Source organism: Babylonia areolata, chromosome 21 (assembly GCF_041734735.1).
Source record: "Babylonia areolata isolate BAREFJ2019XMU chromosome 21, ASM4173473v1, whole genome shotgun sequence".
In the NCBI taxonomy this organism is placed as follows: Eukaryota; Metazoa; Mollusca; class Gastropoda; order Neogastropoda; family Buccinidae; genus Babylonia; species Babylonia areolata.
The window spans coordinates 11,129,563-11,149,800 of NC_134896.1; the positions used below are offsets into that span (position 1 = coordinate 11,129,563).

The 20,238-nt window shown below is 38.6% G+C and overlaps 1 protein-coding gene across 3 annotated transcripts in view; it reads left to right on the top strand.

Moving 5' to 3' along the window:
• Window positions 1-20,238, top strand: part of LOC143295868 (uncharacterized) — a 38,555-nt gene that overhangs the window by 324 nt on the left and 17,993 nt on the right. The window contains exon 2 of one of the 3 annotated variants that reach the window (XM_076607532.1): window positions 5,255-5,318. The exons of 1 other annotated variant lie outside the window; for it this stretch is intronic. The gene's annotated coding sequence lies outside the window, so the exon portion shown is untranslated. Of the gene's footprint in view, window positions 1-5,254; window positions 5,319-19,139; window positions 19,363-20,238 lie in introns of those variants that run through there. One more of the 3 variants, XM_076607533.1, reaches the window with a different exon arrangement.

The following is a 20,238-nucleotide window of genomic DNA, read 5'->3' on the forward strand; positions in this document are numbered from 1 at the left end:
TGTAGATTATCGTCGCAACGAGTGATTGGAGCGCATGGCTTGATTAGTTTATGAATTTATTTATTTTTGTTTTAAGCTCAGAGAGGTTTTGGGGCCCGGAAAATTTTCAGGGTAGCAATACTTGTTACGGTCCTATAGAGAGACATAGCTTCTTGCAAAGTTAAGGTATAATTATCCTTTCAGTGGACATCGACCGTATTTTGCGTTCTTTCCTCTCTCTCTCTCTCTCTCTCTCTCTCTCTCTCTCTTTCTTTCACCTGATGACTGGTGTGTGTGTGTGGTGGTCATGAAAGGGTGTACCGGTTTTTCATTTGTTTTACATCACTTATTTCTCTGTTGACGAACATTTGAATGAGCTTACTAAAAAAATTTTTCTCCTGTTCTAATTGTTTGAAGCAGACAATAGTCTTTTGAAATGAACTGAATTGAGATCCTGCCCAGAACTTAGAATGATAAAAATAAAATGTACATCGAGCAAAGCAGGCGCACTGACGCACATCACGGATACAAACGTGTCACATGGAGCCGGAGAGAGAGAGAGAAGGGAGGGGGGGGGGGGCGGGCAGTGAACGACCCTCTTTGACCAAAAGTATATAAATATCTACAAAACTGGCATACATGCAGAACATAGACCTGTTTAATATCTCAGAACACGCAGATGTGTATAGCACATGTTGATTCGGATTACTTGCTTGCTTTCAGTCGGTAACCCCCCCCCCCCCACCCCCACACACACACACGCGCGCGTTCGCAAGCACGCACACAAACACACACACATGCGCGCGCGCGCACACACACACACACGCGCGCGCGCGCGCGCGCGCACGCACGCACGCACGCACTCACACAAAATACGTAATTATAAAAGAAACATGTCGAAATAAACAGAAATGGACACCGGTAAACAGTGGACGCTCACTGACTTACATTACGGACACATATGTATTGATTTATGAAGAGAGGAAGAGAGAGAGAACATTTATCTACCCGTATACGACGGGCGCAATAGCCGAGTGGTTAAAGCGTTTGACTGTCAGTCTGAGAGTCCCGGGTTCGAATCACGGTGACGGCGCCTGGTGGGTAAAGGGTGGAGATTTTTACGATCTCCCAGGTCAACATATGTGCAGACCTGCTAGTGCCTCAACCCCCTTCGTGTGTATATGCAAGCAGAAGATCAAATACGCACGTTAAAGATCCTGTAATCCATGTCAGCGTTCGGTGGGTTATGGAAACAAGAACATACCCAGCATGCACACCCCCGAAAACGGAGTATGGCTGCCTACATGGCGCGGTAAAAACGGTCATACACGTAAAAGCCCACTCGTGTGCATACGAGTGAACGCAGAAGAAGAAGAAGAAGATCTACCCATATGAAACAAAAAGCATCTGTAATACTTCCATCTGATGCGTGAAATTATAAATATTGATCTAGTCATATAAGCATCTTTCAAAACTCACTACCAAAGCCGCACACGCACACCCACATCCGGCCCCGTTCTCCCTACTATACACAGAAGTTGAACACATACACACAAGCATAGTACAGTCTACATCTAACAAGAGTTTAGTCTGAGCAGCAAGTAAAATTTGCTGGCATGCAGATTTTCAAGCTGATCAGTTGCTCGCTTGCTTTGGCACAGTTACTCTCTCTCTCTCTCTCTCTCTCTCTCTCTCTCTCTCTCTCTCTCTCTCTCTCTCTCTCTCTCTCTCTCTCTCTCTCTCTCTCTCTCTCTCTCTCTCTCTCTCTGTGTCTCTCACTGTCACTGAAAAGTACGTCTCAGAGGCAGTAGATACACGGAAAAAGAAAATAAATGATCAAAACGCCCGTTAATTCAAAATATATGCAAACATTAATTGTTTCCAAAATGATTTCTTTGAGGGTCAAAATAGAAGCAGATGGAATTAGTATTTGGATGGTCAATCTGATGATGATGATGTTGTTGTTATTTTTGTGTGTGTAATTTGTTGGCTGTTGTTTATTGATATAACCTTTGTAATATTAGGTGCGTTAGTTTTTGTTTTTGTTTTGTTTTGTTTTGTTTTACTTTTTCAAATGATTGGATAAAACGACACTGTAACTTCCCCTATACCTCCCTGTCACATGGGCTGTTAAGCTAATGACAGTAAAGAGTCAAAGTGTCTCTCTCTTTCACACACACACACACACACACACACACACACACACACACACACACACACACGAGTGGATAGTCTCATGCCAGGTGTTCCGCGTTGCCCAGGGTAACCAGTTGCTGACTGTCAATGAAAGAGTAACTCAGCAGTCAGCTTCAGTGCAGACCGAAACCTTTTGTGTTTCTGTGTGTATGTATATGAAGGAGAGAGAGAGGTTGAATTGGATATCAAGCTGTTGATGAAATGAAGCTCCCTGTGTGGTTCTTGCTGTGTGTATGTATATGAAGGAGAGAAAGCAAGAGAGAGAAGTTGAATTGGATATCAAGCTGTTAATGAAATGAAGCTACATGTGTGGTTCTTGCACCCCATAGTTACGAACACCAATCCTGCTGCTCCATGCTTCACAACTTATTATCGACCAGTTTCTAACCTTCCTATCCTGTCCTAACTCCTTGAAAAATCTGTCCTGAAGCACCTCAACAACCACCTTTGTTTCAACAATCTCCTTCACCCTTTTCAGTTTGTATATCGTGCTGACCACAGCACCGAAACCACTCTCCTTCACATCCTGAACAATCTACTGCTAGCGTCCGACTCAGGAAAAATTCCCCTTCTCACTCTTCTCGACTTGTCAGCCGCCTTTGACACGATGGACCATTCAATCCTTCTTTCCCGTCTTAAATTATATTTGGCATCATCGGCACTGTTCTCAACTGGTTCAAATCTTATCTCACTGATCGATTCCAGTCTGTCATCGTCGATAATTTCCAGTCTGAACCTGTTAAAAATCAAATACGGAGTCCCACAGGGATCTGTTTTAGGCCCAGTTCTCTTCACACTGTACACTGCTCCTCTCACTGAAATTATCAACCACCACAATGTTAGTCATCATTCCTATGCTGATGACACTCAACTTGAGAAGAGTGATACCCCTGAAAAATTGTCCTTGCTCTTGCAAGAAACATCTGAATGCTTCCTGGACATTCAAAACTGGATGACTCTAAATAAGTTACAATTGAACGCAGACAAAACCGAAGCAATGATCATCGGAACTAGACAAAAACTCTCTTCCATCACAGCCGATAAAATCAAACTTGGCAGTACATCCATCCCTCTTTCCAGCTCAGTCAGGAACCTCGGCGTTGTCTTTGACAACACACTGTCCATGCAAAAATTTATCAGTCAGGCATGTCAGTCCTGCTACTGTCAATTGCGACGCATCAGTTCCGTTCGGAAATATCTGTCCACCGACTCAACATCTAGACTTGTCGTTTCTCTCATTCTCTCTCGCCTTGACTACTGTAACTCCCTATTGTCTGGTTTGCCTGCTTCATCCATTCAGTCCCTTCAGCGCGTACAAAACTCTGCTGCCCGACTCGTCCTCAGAAAGAAAAGATCTGAGCAGATCACTCCTATTTTGCAACATCTCCATTGGCTCCCTGTCTCACACAGAATAAAGTATAAGATCAGTACTCTATGTTATAAATGTATTTACAGATCTGCCCCTTCCTATCTTTGTGGCTGCCTTCACCTCTACACTCCATCTCGCTCTCTACGATCGGCTTCGGATTCCCTCTGTTTACAGTTTCAGTTTCAGTAGCTCAAGGAGGCGTCACTGCGTTCGGAAAAATCCATATACGCTACACCACATCTGCCAAGCAGATGCCTGACCAGCAGGTAACCCAGGCCGTAGTCAGGCCCAAGGCGTAGTCAGGCCTTGAAAAAACAACAAACAACAACAAAAAAACAACTACGCATACCCAGATTCAAACACTCCACTGTTGGACGCCGTTCTTTCTCTGTCTCTGGACCTTTATTTGGAATGAACTTCCTCTTTCGCTTCGTCAGGTCTCTGCACTCAGCTCTTTCAAGTCTGGCCTTAAAACACACCTCTTCACAAGATAGCCTCCCTCCCCTGCCTCTTCCTTGTCTTCAGTTTCTTCAGTTTTAGAGTTATGCATGCGTGTAAATGACTGGTGTGAAAGCGCTTAGATTTGTATCTGCACAAGATTCAGCGCTATGTAAATACTATATTAACAATCACCCTTTATTTCATGGACTGATTCACGCAGCTGGATCCTTATGAGCAAACGGAGTGTCGCTGTGAAAACGAGTTCCTGGTTCTTTCGAAATGTGTTTCGAGAAAATAAAAAAATTCACAACAGGGTTGGGTTACCTGAAGTTTTTTAGAGAGAAAACAAAACAACAAAAAAAAAGAGAGAGATGGGAAGAAATATATAATGAACATCTTTGTTTTGTTGCACTATCATACTTCATGTACATTATATATATATATATATATATATATATATATATATATATATATATATATATATATATATATATATACATACATACATACATACATACATACATACAAATCTGGTGAATACTTTTCTCTTCTTTTCTTTTGTTCTTTTCCCCCGAAATCCTCAGTGAAGCTGTATTTGAATAATGACATAACATCAAAATGCTGCAATGCTACTTTTTTTTTCTCTTTTTCTTTCTTTCTTTTTTTTTTTTTTTTTTTTTTTTTTTTTTCATCTAATTTTCTTCTGTTTGTGTGGCTTTTCGGAGTCACCCGTGCCAAGTTGAAACTACGCGCAAGTGTATACCGCGCTTGTCTTGCCCATGAGAAAATTACCGGTAAAAAACGACTGACATACGTGTGTGGTTTGGTTTCGGCGGGGCCATGAACGATATCGGGTGGCTAGATTGTGGATAGGAGTCAGTGACGAGGAATAGCTGTAATGGGATATGTCGAGAGGCACGGTGTACTCTCAGTGTCTTCCTGTTTTTTTCAGGTGTCGCCATAGTTGAACGCATCACCCCTAAACCACCGCTCGGTGTGTGCATGTGTGCGTTGTGTGTGACACATACGAACACACACCAGTGCGTGTATGTGCACACGAACACACACGCACACACACACACACACACACACACACACACACACACACACGCGCGCACACGCGCGCGCGCATACAGTTACACGCCCCCGTGTTATGAATAAAAGAATAATAATAAATAAAAGATAACATTTTTTAAAGAGTTCATATTCGGTGCTTTGTCTTTGCACCTGTCCTGAAACAACCCATTGGCGGTCGGCACGTAAACGCAGGAGTCCTGAGAGCAGATTTGAAGGAATGAATATATCTACATTCTACATCCTTCACATCAGCAGGGTAGGTGTAAAGCTTTCTACAAACGCTCCTTTCCCAGTCGCCCAGATGAGTAACAACACTGAAAATGTGTGCATAGCAACACTAGAATAAGATTTGTAATGGGTACAAATAGTATTAATGATATATGATTATGACAGTAACAACAATATAATAACATTATTGAGGATGATGATAATGATGATGATATGATAAGAAGAAGAAGAATGCACGGGAGACGATTAAATGAAGATCAACAAGAGAGGCAAGGCCTTCAAGACTAACTTGTGGCAAATTAAGTCCCCTAGCATTAATTACAGAGTAATTTCCCTTTTTTACTATGCACCAAAACGTTTACAAAATAAATAAAACTTCCATGCTCAGCAAAAGAAGTTCCTGTTTGAACAAAAAATGATATTAATGACTGCTCTTGTTGTTGTGTCGAATATCAGATCAAAGTGCCAAGTTTAGAGAATACAAAAAATATAAATATAACAATAAATTCAGTTTGCATATAATTAGGCTTCATTTTTGACTCACTTGTGTAAACAAAGTGAGTCTATGTTTTAACCCGGTGTTCGGTTGTCTGTGTGTGTGTGTGTGTGTGTCTGTGTGTCCGTGGTAAGCTTTAACATTGACATTTTCTCTGCAAATACTTTGTCAGTTGACACCAAATTAGGCATAAAAATAGGAAAAATTCATTTCTTTTTAGTCATCTTGTTTAAAACAATATTGCACTTCTGGGATGGGCACAAAAAAATAATAAATGAAGCCTAATTATATGCAAACTGCATTTACTGTTATATTTATATTTTTTGTATTCTCTAAACTTGGCACTTTGATCTGATATTCTGACCCAACAACAAGAGCAGTCATTATTACCATTTTTTTTTTTTTTTTTTTCAACATTTTTTATTCAGACAAAGGTTAACAGATACAGAATTTATATGTTTTGTGCATTAGAAAGTATAGGGTAGGCATATAATTAAGTTCTAAGTACTGACAAATCTATAACAGCAAAACAATATATGTTCAATGTCAAAGTTCCAAGGTATCATTGAAAAGCTTAATCTTGTATCAAACAATTATAAAGTGCCCATTTTTCCACAAACTTGTTATATTCCATAGTTATGTTAAAGGCATACTTGTCTATTTCATATGCCTGTTTGAGGTCCTTTTTGAACATTTGTAATGTTGGTTTTACTTTGTTGATTCTACATTTGTATATATAGAATTTAGCTGTCAATAAGATATATGAGAAACATTCATCAGTTTTCATTTTGTTATGTCCAAAAAGCACCAGTGTGTCATTCAGGTTAAGTCTATCACAATGTAAACACATTTCTTTTAAATATCTCACAAACTCCTTCCAAAAATGTTGTACATGGTTACATTCCCATAAATAATGCAGAATTGTATCTCTTTCATCCTTACAAAAATTACACATGTTATGTGGGAGTATTCCCATCTTCATCAAAACCGAATTTGTCACAAGAATATGGTAATTAATTTTCATCTGGAACCATTTCAACCTTATTTCATGGATTTTTTTTGTATTGAAAAAAATGTTTTTCCAATCAAGCTTGTTTTCAAAAATCAAGTCCCAATTTTTACAGGCATTTGGCTTTTCTGGTTTTCCAATTATTATTTCGTAGAAACATTTCGTTCCTCTTGGTGCCTTTATCATTGTAGTGTATGCTTTATTAAAACTGATTCCATTGTGATCATTGTTTTCAAATGTTATGTTTTTTTCTCTTAAAATTTTTTTAACTGAATTAACACAACCAAAAAATTCTAACATTGGGACTCGATTTTCAATTTTATCTTGGATTTCTTGAATATTGAAAAAATGTCCATTCCCTTTCACAATGTCTCTCACATAATAAACATCTTTTCTGACCCAGTCTTCAAAATACAAGACTTTACCATCAATCTTAAATTTGTTATTGAAAAACAAAGGTTCCATCAGGATATCGTGCTCAACATGTATATCAGTTTTGTCATAAAATTCTGTGTAGCTACGAAACACATCTTTCCAAAAGGGGTTTATTATACGTCTTCCAACTGTAAGAACTACTGGGCCATATTCTTGTAACATTTCAACTTCTGGACATTCTTTTGATAATATAATTTTCCATTTTGGACGATACGACATATTGTAGCATTTTTTCAACCATGTGAGTTTTAAAGCTTTTATAAATGATAGAATATGTGGAATATTTATACCTCCGTTTTGTACACTGTGCACTGCCACTGATCTTTTAACTTTGTCCTTTTTATCCCATACAAAATTAAAACACATTTTTTGCAATTCTTGAATACTGTTATCTGGTGGATTTGGAAGCATAATCCATAAGTAAATTAATTTTGACAAGATAATCGACTTAAGGACAGCTACTCTTCCTAGAGGTGTAATTGGTCTTTTTATCCACACGTTAAACAGTTTTTTTGTTTCATTGAACTTATCAGCTATATTTAAATCTATCATATTACTTAAATCATTAGTAAACCAGAGCCCAAGGATTTTAAACTGTGGTGGATTCCAATTCATTTTCAAATTTGATAAATAAACTGTATCACAATTACGCTTATTTCCCAGCCATACATTGCATGTTTTTTCGTGATTTAATTTGAGTCCTGAGACTGTTTCAAAATCTTCTAGTTCTTTGAACAGTTCTCCATATGATTTTTTGTCACCCTCTAAAAAATAAGACGTATCATCAGCAAACTGGCTAATCTTAAATTCTACCTCTGATATCTTAATACCTTTTATGTTTGTATTTTGACGAATTTTGCAAGCCATTATCTCTGCGCACAAAATAAACAAATATGGCGAGAGTGGGTCTCCCTGTCTACAGCCTCGTTCAATCTGTATACTTGTAGATACTTTACCATTAACTACTATTGAGGATTTCATATTGGTGTAGAACGCTTTTACCCATCTACGAATATCCTCACCAAAACCCAAATGTTTTAAAACTTTATGCATATATTTCCAACTAACTGAATCAAAAGCCTTTTCAAAGTCTATTGAAACTAATAGTCCTGGTAGATTTTTTTCCTTCAAGTAATAGATTATATCATAAATAAGCCTTAGATTATCTCCTATATATCTGCCAGATACAAAACCCGTTTGATCTTCATTAATAAGTTTATCCAAGACTGTTTTCATTCTATTTGCGATGCAGGTAGAGCCAATTTTATAAGTTACGTTTAACAGAGATATTGGACGCCAGTTTTTAAGATATTCTCTGGGTTTATCTCCTTTTGGTAGGCAAATTATGATACCTTCTCTCTGTGTAATGGACATCTCTTTTTTCTCAAACCCTTCATTTAAAGATCGTACAACAATACCACCTATCTGTTTCCAGAAAAATTTGAAGAAATCAACTGTCATTCCATCTGTTCCTGGGCTTTTACCATTTTTCATATTTTTTAGTGCTAGTGATGCCTCATTCAAAGTTAATTTACCTTCTATCGAGTTGGCTTCTGTCTCTGTTAGTTTAGGCGAATTATTAACGTACTTTTCTAACTTAATGTCTTTTACTTCCTGCTCCTCATACAATTTGTTGTAATACTCTTTCGTTTCTTGCAGCATATCTTCTATCTTATCTAAATTTCTACCATTCTTAGATACTAGTTTAAACATTTGTTTGCTAACATAATGTCTCTTTTCAAGGTTACAAAAATATTTTGATACCTTTTCTCCTTCCGCTGCCCATCTAGCTTTGCTTCTTAACAATATTCCTTGTATTTTAGTTTTTCTTAGTGTAATTAAACTATTCTTCTTCTCTTGTATTTGCTGTAAATCTTCCTCAGATTTACAACTTTTACTTTCTAAGCTTGTAATTTCTTCTTCAAGTTGCTTTTCTGTTTGTGTGTCCTTTTTCTTCTTTCTAGAACTATACTCTATTGATTTTTTCCTTATTTCCATTATCAAGGTATCTAAGAATAACTGATCCGATATGGTAAATTGTAAATGTTCTATGGGAATATTACATATTTCTGATCTATTATATACTAGTGCAGCATACTGTTCTTTTATGTTTTCAATTGTATTATTTATCATATCTACATATTCTTTATCTTTTAAAAGTGATGAGTTGAATTTCCAAAAATTCCTTGACCGAGTATCTTTTCTAAACTCAAACTTTATTGAAATAAAAGAATGATCACTCCTATATCCGAACAAAATGTCTACATCTTTTACATTAGCTAGTGAATTTTCGGATATTAAGAAAAAGTCTAATCTAGCTTGCTGCAGTGGATTTAATCTTCTCCATGTAAATCTATGTATTTCTGGGTTTATTTCCCGCCATATATCTACCAGTTCTAGATCACCTGTCAATTTAATAACTTCTGTTTGTGCCTTAGGATTGTTAACATGTTTGTAATTACTGTAATCTAATGGTGGATTCAAAACTAGATTCCAGTCCCCTCCAATTACTATTATTTCGGATTCCAGTTCTTTAATCTTATTACTTAATTCTACATAAAACTGAGGATTATCCCTATTCGGACCATAAATATTTACCAGTGCGATATTTCTTTCCATAGTTTGAATTGATATGATCAGATAGTTCCCATGAACATCCTTAATTATATTTTTTACTTTGAAATCAAAATTATTATTAAACAGAATTGCTACGCCTCTTGATTGTGATGTATATGATGCAAAAAAGCATTCATATCCCCATTCAGCTCTTATCTGTCTCTCTTGTTTACTTACAAAGTGGGTATCTTGCAGGAAATATATTGACGTATTTTTTTGTCTAAGAAACTGAAAGACATCACGTCTTTTTTGAAAGTCACCTAGGCCCTGAACATTAGCTGAAATTATTGAAAGACTAGACATTAATTATAGTCTAAAGATTTCATATCTACCCCTCTGTACATGATCTGATAAACCCTGTCTGTTTTTATCAAAATCGAACATAAAAAAAAAAAAAGAAAAGAATGGTTCAAAGTCAAACATAAAAATAAACAAAGAACAGAATGGTTATTACACGTATATAATGTTCCACAGAAAATACACATACATATAAAACAAAAACAAAACAATACGGCACTAACACTGAGTACTGAAAGAAAAAAAAGAAAAACAATCAAAAAGGCTGATAATCTGGACTTTCTCTCTCGAGCAAAAAGTGCAATCCATAATTTTTTGAACAATATTCTTTTAAAGCATGGACAGGAGCTAACCACAAAAAAGGTACATATATAAATAAATAGATAAATAAATAAAATTTAAAAAATAAAAATAAAAGAGGTTTGCTTGTATGTATGTGTGTGGGGGATCGGGGTTGGGTAGGGATGAGGAAGGGAGATGTGTGTGTGTGTAGGTGTGGGCGTGCAGGGAACCGAAACAGGTTCCATCAAACTGTCCTTTATCCATCCAGCTGGGCACAAACCATGTTCACTGTTCATCCTGACATGCCTCTGACCTTGACCTTCAGGCAAAACTCACGGCGAGGTGTGGGGGGGGGGGGGGGAAACTTCATGTACAATTAAAAAAAAAAAAAAAAAAAAAAAAATTCCTTTTCCCCTTACCTTTTTTTTTCATCATCTAAACACCTCAACCTGTCTTTGGAAAAAACAACAACAAAAAAAAACAACAACCAACAAACAAACAAACAAACAAACAAACAAAAAACAAAAAAAAAACAAAAACACAAAAACACACACACACACACAAATGGTTGCGTGCGTGTGTGTATGTGTGTGTGTGTGTGTGTGTGTGCGCGCGCGCACACACGTGTGCGAACAAGTGAGGAATTGTGTATGGGTGGATGTGCTTGGGTGAGTGAGTGTGTGCGTTTTACAAATATCTGGGGGAAATAAGGAAAAAACAGCCACAACAACAAAACCACCACCCCCATATTACTTTTATCACACATTTCAGAAACAGCAAATGAAACCACTTCCTGTAGGGATGAGCGGCCCGGAGGTCTGTTCTGCATTTCAAATCATACTGCATCCCTCCCCAATCAAAGAATACACACATCAAAGAAAGAAAAATCAAAACACCAAGACACCCCACTTCCCCCTTAAGTTTGAATCTTGGCATTATTGACATCGAATAGTTTACCAAGTGAAGCAATGGAGGAGCACATATTTTAGTATTGCTATGACTGCACTTGCTACGTGTTATTAAAATGCGCGCGTTCCTGAAGGGTTGGATGCAAATATTAATTTGTGTGTGTGCAGTGTGTGTGTATGTGTGTGTGTGTGTGTGTGTGTGTGTGTGTGTGTGTGTGTGTGCGCGCGCGCGCGCGCGGGAGAAGCATGTATGGCTGTGTGTGCATGGGTGGGTGAGTGAGTGAGTGCGTGCGTGCGTGTGTGTGTGTGTGTGTGTGTAGGTGTGTAGGTGTGTGTGTGTGTGTGTGTGTGTGTTGCAGAAAAGAACAAAAAACCAAAAACAAAACAGAAAAAAAAAAAAAAAAGGATTGATCTGTTCACAAACCCATTTAGCTGTGAAAAAAAACAACAACAAAAAACAACAACAACAACAACAACAACAAAAATCACGTGTTCTCTGTTTACCCCGTGTTGCACATGGCAGGCGCGGGTGTACATTTTCATACATTTCTATCTGTTGACATGTCCTTAAATCTGACCACTCATAATGATAATGAAAATAACTGTAACGCAGGTACAACTTCACAGACAAAAACATTCATAACTCTGGCACGCTAGACTAGACAGTAAAAATACCAGCCGGCCAATCACATATCTCAGACGAGGAGTGAAGCAATAATCTTTACACTCAGAAAACAAGTGGGTCAAAACAACACCCAATGTCAACAATCTAAATTGGAAAGAAATCAGAATGGTGTATGTTGATTTAAAGATGTCACTTTAAAATAATATTTACCCAGAAACAAATATCTGGGGGAAAAAACTAAAAGATACAAAACTACAACTACAACAACAACAACAAAACCACCACCACCATATTACTTTTATCACACATTTCAAAAACAGCAAATAAACCACTTCCTGTAGGGAGGAGCGGCCCGGAGGTCTGTTCTACATTTCAAATCACACTGCATCCCTCCCCAATCAAATACACACACATCAAAGAAAGAAAAATCAAAACTCTGTGTTTGTGTGTGCGTGCTCGTGTGTGTGCGCGTGCGTGTGTGTGTGCTTATGCATGTGCGTGCGTGCACGCACTCATGTGTGTGTGTGTGTGTGTGTGTGTGTGTGTGTGTGTGTGAGTGTTGGACTAGAGATAAATCGTGATTGCAATTCCTTCTTACATTTCAAAGAAAGCTTAGGTTTTAGCTCTGTTATCTAATATTCCATATCTGCCCGGCACAGAAAAGAAAATAGTTTTTTTTTCCTTTTGTTTGTTCTCTTTTGTTGTTGTTTTTGATATTTCGCCAAATTCACTCTCTGATCTGTTACCCTCGAATGTTTTCGGACATTTTTCATCTGTTTAAAATGTCACTTTTTGAATATCTCATGAAAAAGAAAAATAGTGTACAATGAGTAATGAAACTGTAATGAGACTGTTTACAGTAAATAAATAAGAAAATCAAGAGGTATTGATAACAGGATTGAGGGGTTCCAGTGAACAACATCCATCCCACTTTGAACAGTGCATATATAGTTGTGACAATGTCACCGCGTCACGATACAATATCACTATAGCTGTAACATCGCAGGCATTGAAGCGTTTCATTTACTTTCATTGTTTTATACATCAACCACAAATACGCATCAAAAACATCAAAAACATTTCAAAGTCACCGACATTATTACACGGGCTCTGTGTAGTTCTCCAATATCAACCTCCGTTATCTGCTTTTGACAATGAAGAAAACAGTTGTATCAACATTCAACACAAGGGTTAGGTTGTTTGGATGAGCAATATTATTCTTGTGTGCGTGTGTGTGTGTGAGTGTGCGCTCTTGTGAATATGTGTGCGTGCGTGCGTGTGCATGTATGTATGTGAGTGAGATGATTGTGTGTGCGTATGTGTGTAAACCAGGATATTTGTGGAAATATCAAGAAGTGCATGTTTCTGGCAAAATATGAACACATGTAGATAAAATCCCGACACCCCCATCCTTCCCGTCTCATTTTTAACTCTTTCCTCTCCCAGTGTAAACAACATCGTTAACAACCTCAAAAATGCGTCGTCATTTTGTTCCAGGCAATAAAGTTTGCAAAAACACAAAACGCAAATCACGAAAGAAAGAGAAAAATTGTATTAAATTCATTACACTATGATTAAAGAAAATGGGAATTGTAGAAAGGTTAAGGGGATACGAGAGGGTATTTTACCGAATTGTGATTGGGCATTGAGCACAGGGGGCTCACATGGACATCCTGACGCATTGGATCAGAAGATCAAAATCTCAAAAGAATTTTCTTCCCCCTTTTTTGATTAAGAAAAGGGAAAAAGAGAGAGAGAGAGAGAGAGAGAGAAAAAAAGATGAATGAAAGGCGTCAAAAAGTGAAAAGACAATCACAGCAAACAATTCTAACATGATTCCTTACGTTATCGAATTTGTTTTTAATGAGCACCTCCTATCATCTCTTTTTTGAAAGTGTCTTCCAAATTCATGTTGATGTCAACTTTAAATGTTTTGCCATTTTTTAATTTCACTAATATTTTTCCATTCGATGTCCACGCAGAAAGAGTTGCAGAGTGTTTTTGTGCGTTCATTAGTAGGTTATAATTCAGTTTGGTTAAGTCCTCACCAATCGATATCCCACTCTGTTTCAACTTTCTCCGGTTCTCTAGCACACTTTTCTTTTTTTGCCGAGAGTAGAACCTCACCAAGATGGGGCGTGGTTTGCCAGTTCCAGGACGACCTGAGCGGTGAGCCATTTCTATGTCCTCTGCATCCACCGAAACACCCACCTTGTTGGTAAAGATCTCTGTACATTTTTTTACACAGTCTTCAACACTTTCGCCTTTTCCCTGAGTTTCTTCCTTGACACCAAAAACACGCACATTCCACATACGGCCGTGTTGTTCCAGGTCATTCTGTGCCCACCTATAGTTCTTTATCTCAGTCTTTTGCTGTTCCAGTTGACCACGCAGGCTAAAGTTTTCATCTTTTAATTTTTTTACGTCTGTGTTTAATTTGTCCTTATCTGTCTGAAGTTCGAAGATAACACTTTTTAACCAGTCTATCTGTTCAGTTAGATTTGCTGTCAGTTTGTCCATATCGTCACGTATTTGTTTAACGTCTTTCTGGGTATCCATTAACATTTCTAGCTTTTTGTTGATTTCTTCTAATTTAACATGAAGAGCCATGTCTTTATCTTCATGTATACTGTTATCACTCACTTGTTTCTTCTTGCTTTGCCTTGTCTCTCTCGTCTCTGGGCTTTCACACAGTGAAGAAGAACTTTCCTGTGTCTTCTTGCTGCCAGTCTTTCCAAAATATTTTGACACAGAGGTGCTCATTGCGCTGACTGCTACCGCTGCATATTTTCAAAAGGAAAGAAAAATAGTAGTAAAAAGAAAAAAAAAAGAAAAAGAAAGAAAGAACGGAAAGCTCAAGTCACATAAGGTTCAGCACTTTTTCTCGTGAAAACTGCTAAGTTCACATCTCTGCAGTGAGCAAAGTTGGTGGACGGGAGAGCTGGTCGGAAAACGTCCGCACCGTCCGACGAACGGAAGTCAAGTCCTTATTACCATTTTTTGTTCAAACAGGAACTTCTTTTGCTAAGCATGGAAGTTTTATTTAAATTGCAAACGTTTTGGTGCAGATAGTAAAAAAGGGAAATTACTCTGTAATTAATGCTAGGGGACTTCATTCGAAAATGGTTAGGACTTTTTTTTTCTTTTCTTTTTTAACGCGAAGCTTTATAATAACAAATACAGAACACATTTTAACGATTAGATTTTTTTTTGTTTTAAGTATATCACAAGTGAGTCTTGAAGGCCTTGCCTCTCTTGTTTATTTTTTTGTACCCATCCCAGAGGTGCAATATTGTTTTAAACAAAATGACTGGAAAGAACTGAATTTTTCCTATTTTTAGTGTCAATTGGTGTCAACTGACAAAGTATTTGCAGAGAAAATATCAATGTTAAAGTTTACCACGGACACACACACACACACACACACACACACACACACACACACACACACACACACAGAGAGAGAGAGAGACAACCGAACACCGGGTTAAAACATAGACTCACTTTGTTTACACAAGTGAGTCAACTAGAGTTGAAACACTGAAAATGTTTGCTCGGAAAATGAAGGAAAGTGACAACAGGAATAAAAATAAAAGTGCTGTTCAAACAACTAGCTGCAATAAAATAGCATGACTGATTGTTATGAAAAACCGACAACGGTACAGAAGACATAACTTTATTACATAAAAAAAAACCCAACCAACAACATGACTTTGCTTAAAGATTTTGGGTGTGACGTGAGCAGTTTACTCACTGAAGCCGCGATGTCTTCTGTCAGAAATCTTTGTTGGTTTGTTGGTTTTTGTCTTTTTGTATGCATCTAGTTATCTATCTGTTTGTCTGTCTGTCTGTCTATTTATCTACCTACATATATATATATATATATATATATATATATATATATATATATGTTTTAAAATATATATATATATATATATATATATATATATATATACATATGTTTTAAAAATACACACACACACACACACACACACACACACACACATATATATATATATATATATATATATATATATATATATATATATATATATATATATATATATATATATATGTGTGTGTGTGTGTGTGTGTGTGTATTTTTAAAACATATTATGTATGTGTATATATATATATATATGTAGGTAGGTAGATAGACACACACACACACACACACACACACACACACATATATATATATATATATATATATGTGTGTGTGTTTTCTTTGTTGTTGTTGTTGTTGTTTTTCCTCAGTCATACACTAGTAGAGAACAAGACATAACTACTGTTCAGTTAGTTGATTTTGAGTTCTATGTGAGGAAAGGCGATACATAAATGTTTTGTTTATATTGTGAATGATAAGAATACAAATATTGATAATGATGATCACACATGGTGATTGTTTATTAGTTAGTTATTTATTTTTATGGTATGACTTGGTATACTCTTACTTATCCAGAACACATACAGACAGAGAGAGAGAGGGGATGGGGGTGGGGGGTGGGTTAAAATTCAGATCTAGCTTTGGCCCCTGTCTGAGAGGGAGGGGGGTAATAATACGATAATTACAATGACAACAGTTGAATTATTTAAACGGAAGAGAAGTATGAAACATTTTCCATCATTATGTTCAGTGGGGAGAGAGATGGGCAGAAAATAACAAGGATAAGGGCATTTCCGAAGTCCTACTAGTAACTGGTCACATGACAGTAACAACAGCAGTAGGCCCCAAACAACAACAGTGGTGATGAAAGCAATAATGATCAATGTTAATTAATACAATGAACTACCGCATCTGCTGTTGCTATTACTGTTACAAAACTCTGCTGCCCGACTCGTCCTCAGAAAGAAAAGATCTGAGCACATCACTCCTCTTTTGCAACATCTCCACTGGCTCTCTGTCTCACACCGAATAAAGTACAAGATCAGCACTCTATGTTATAAATGTATTCACAAAACTGCCCCTTCCTATCTGTGGCTGCCTTCACCTCTACACTCCATCTCGCTCACTACGATCGGCTTCGGATCCACTCTGTTTCAACCCAGATTCAAACACTCGACTGTTGGCCGCCGTTCTTTCTCTGTCTCTGGACCTTGTGATTGGAATGAACTTCCTCTTTCGCTTCGTCAAGTCTCCACTCTCAGCTCTTTCAAGTCTGGCCTTAAAACCCACCTCTTCCCAAAATAGCCTCCCTTGCCTGCCCTTCCTTTTCTTTAGTTTCTACAGTTTTAGTTCAAAACATTATTATGAAGAAAATCCATACGTGGCAGCAATACACTGTCCAAGATGTACAGAAACAACATTGAACAGGAGATCCTGTCAAGGAGAGGGTAGGGGTGATGAGAGTGGGGTGGAGAGAGAGAGAGACAGGGCAAAGGGGGTGGGGGGAGGGAGAATATGACAGGGACCTAGAGACAGACATAATCGGGTCCAGATAATGTATTCATATACTTCGTATTTGTATTTTGTATTTCTTTTTATCACAACAGACTTCTCTGTGTGAAATTCGGGCTGCTCTCCCCTGGGAGAGCGCGTCACTATACTACAGCGCCACCCATTTTTTTGTATTTTTTCCTGCGTGTAGTTTTATTTGTTTTTCCTATCCAAGTGGATTTTTCTACAGAATTTTGCCAGGAACAACCCTTTTGTTGTCGTGAATTCTTTTACGTGCGCTAAGTGCCTACTGCACACGGGACCTCGGTTTATCGTCTCATCCGAATGACTAGCGTCCAGACAACCACTCAAGGTCTAGTGGAGGGGAAGAAATTATCGGCGGCTGAGCCGTGATTCGAACCAGCGCGCTCAGATTCTTTCGCTTCCTAGGCGGACGCGTTACCTCTAGGCCAATACTCCACTCAAAAGCTTTTGTTGCAGGAATTCGTGATTGACAGAAGAGAGATTGGGGTAGAGCGGTGTGGGGTGGGGGTGGGGGCAAGAGGAAGTGAACAGATGGACATGGAGACACAATACACAATCAGGGACATATTCGGATAAATAATTCATAGCCTGTGAAGGCCTTTGCCTATGTTTGAAGGGTGAGAAACACACAAGACAACAACTTAAACACAGCACACGGGATTTCAAACACCTTCTATGTAAGGCGCACACATTCCCAATGATGGCATATACACAACTGACTTGCCACAGGGAAGCAAAAACATAGCCAACGAAACTTTTATACAACTCGGGCAAGGTCCAACGGGACGAGGATATAAATAAGTGTGTTACGAGGAAATGTGATGCCGAACTTGAATGCACATCCTGCTTGTTCGTGGAGTGAGTGTATGGCACGCTCTTTTCTTCTTCTTCTTCGTTCGTGAGCTGCAACTCCGTTCACTCGCATATTACACGAGTGGGATTTTACGCTGGGTATGTTCTTGTTTCCATGACCCACCGAACGCTGACATGGATTACAGGATCTTTAACGTGCGTATTTGATCTTCTGCTTATTCGTTTCAAACTTTCGCTCTGTTCTGTGCCACACACTGCCCTCACAAAGTGGAAAACGAAACGAAACGAATTTTTATTTCACGAGGGCAGTAGAGAAAGCACAGCTGTTTGTTTTTTGGTTTTTTACACCCAGCCCTCAAGGGTAAAAAAAACAACAAAAAACAAAAAGAAGACAAAGCAATGACATGGTTCAGTATGTGGCACGTATTTTTCTTTCAACGTACCTTGCTTCTATGATGAAAAGAGTTCATTGAAAAGAAAGATACGTGGGTGTACACGTTGATGGTCTGTGCTTGCCTAGCCGGTGTTCGGCTGTGAGTTGTCCTGGTGTTTGTATTCTGCATGGAGAAGGGAGGTGCGGACAGTTTGGGTTTGTTTATACATTTAAAAGAAAAAGAAAAGAGGGATAGTAAAGGTCCTAAGCCTTTTACGGTCATTGGGGCAGTGAATTCATTCCCACTGAGTCGACGGGCGCAACAGCCGAATGGTTAAAGCGTTGGACTGTCAATCTGACGGTCCCGGGTTCGAATCACGGTGACGGCGCCTGGTGGGTAAAGGGTGGAGATTTTTACGATCTCCCAGGTCAACATATGTGCAGACCTGCTAGTGCCTGAACCACCTTCGTGTGTATACGCAAGCAGAAGATCAAATACACACGTTAAAGATCCTGTAATCCATGTCAGCGTTCGGTGGGTTATGGAAACAAGTACATACCCAGCATGCACACCCCCGAAAGCGGAGTATGGCTGCCTACATGGCGGGGTAAAAACGGTCATACACGTAAAAACCCACTCGTGTATATACGAGTGAACGTGGGAGTTGCAGCCCACCAACAAAGAAGAAGAAGAAGAAGATACCCACTGAGTCTAAAGCTCGGCACTGGAGGACGGGGCCCAATCCTCTCCTCCCGTCGTTTTACCCCCCACCACCTCACCCCTAAAAGATGTCAGGTACCCGTTTATACCTGGGGGTAGTGAGCAAAATCAGAGAAGAGTGCCTTTCCCAAGGACACAGCACCAAGCCGAAAGGCGGCCTCGAACCCTGGTCACTGGGTCACAAGTCCAACGCCTAACCGATTCTGCCATCGTGTCTCCATACATAGCCTACAATGCCTTATGGAAATCAACATTATGCTTTCAAGAATTTTTTTTTTTAAAGTCCTCGGCTTGTCGCTTTGTTCCTTTTGTTTATCTTTCTTTATATTTTTATTCACCTGTATGAAAACGAATATTTTTGTTTACCTTTAAGCGAACGAATAGCGTCATGCAGCAATGAATTGAGTTCATGTGCCCTTGTCTGTTCCAAAGCTTCAGTTTGTTTGCTTCAAGCAGACATTAAAACGTGGACTGGTCAATATGATTTATGATACACAGCATCTAAAAATAGTGTTAACAAAAGAAGCAGGTGCCTGACACACGCATGGACCCAACACGCTGGTATCACCACAGGTATCACCGTATGTATAAAACATCCCCCCAGAATATGATAAGATATACAACATGCACAAACGTGACCATAGTTTGTAGTTTTATATAACCACCTGTTCACCCATTAGATGGAGGGAAAACAAAGAAGCAGAACAACAGACATGTTCACACATGTAAACGCATTTTATTCACTCGCTCCTCTTCTTCGTTCGTGGGCTGCAACTCCCACGTTCACTCGTATACACGAGTGGGCTTTTTCGTGTATGGCCGTTTTTACCCCGCCATGTAGGCAGCCATACTCCTTTTTCTGGGGTATGCATGCTGGATATGTTTTTGTTTCCATCACCCACCGATGTTTCTGCTAGCGTATACACACGAAAGGGGTCCAGGCACTAGCAG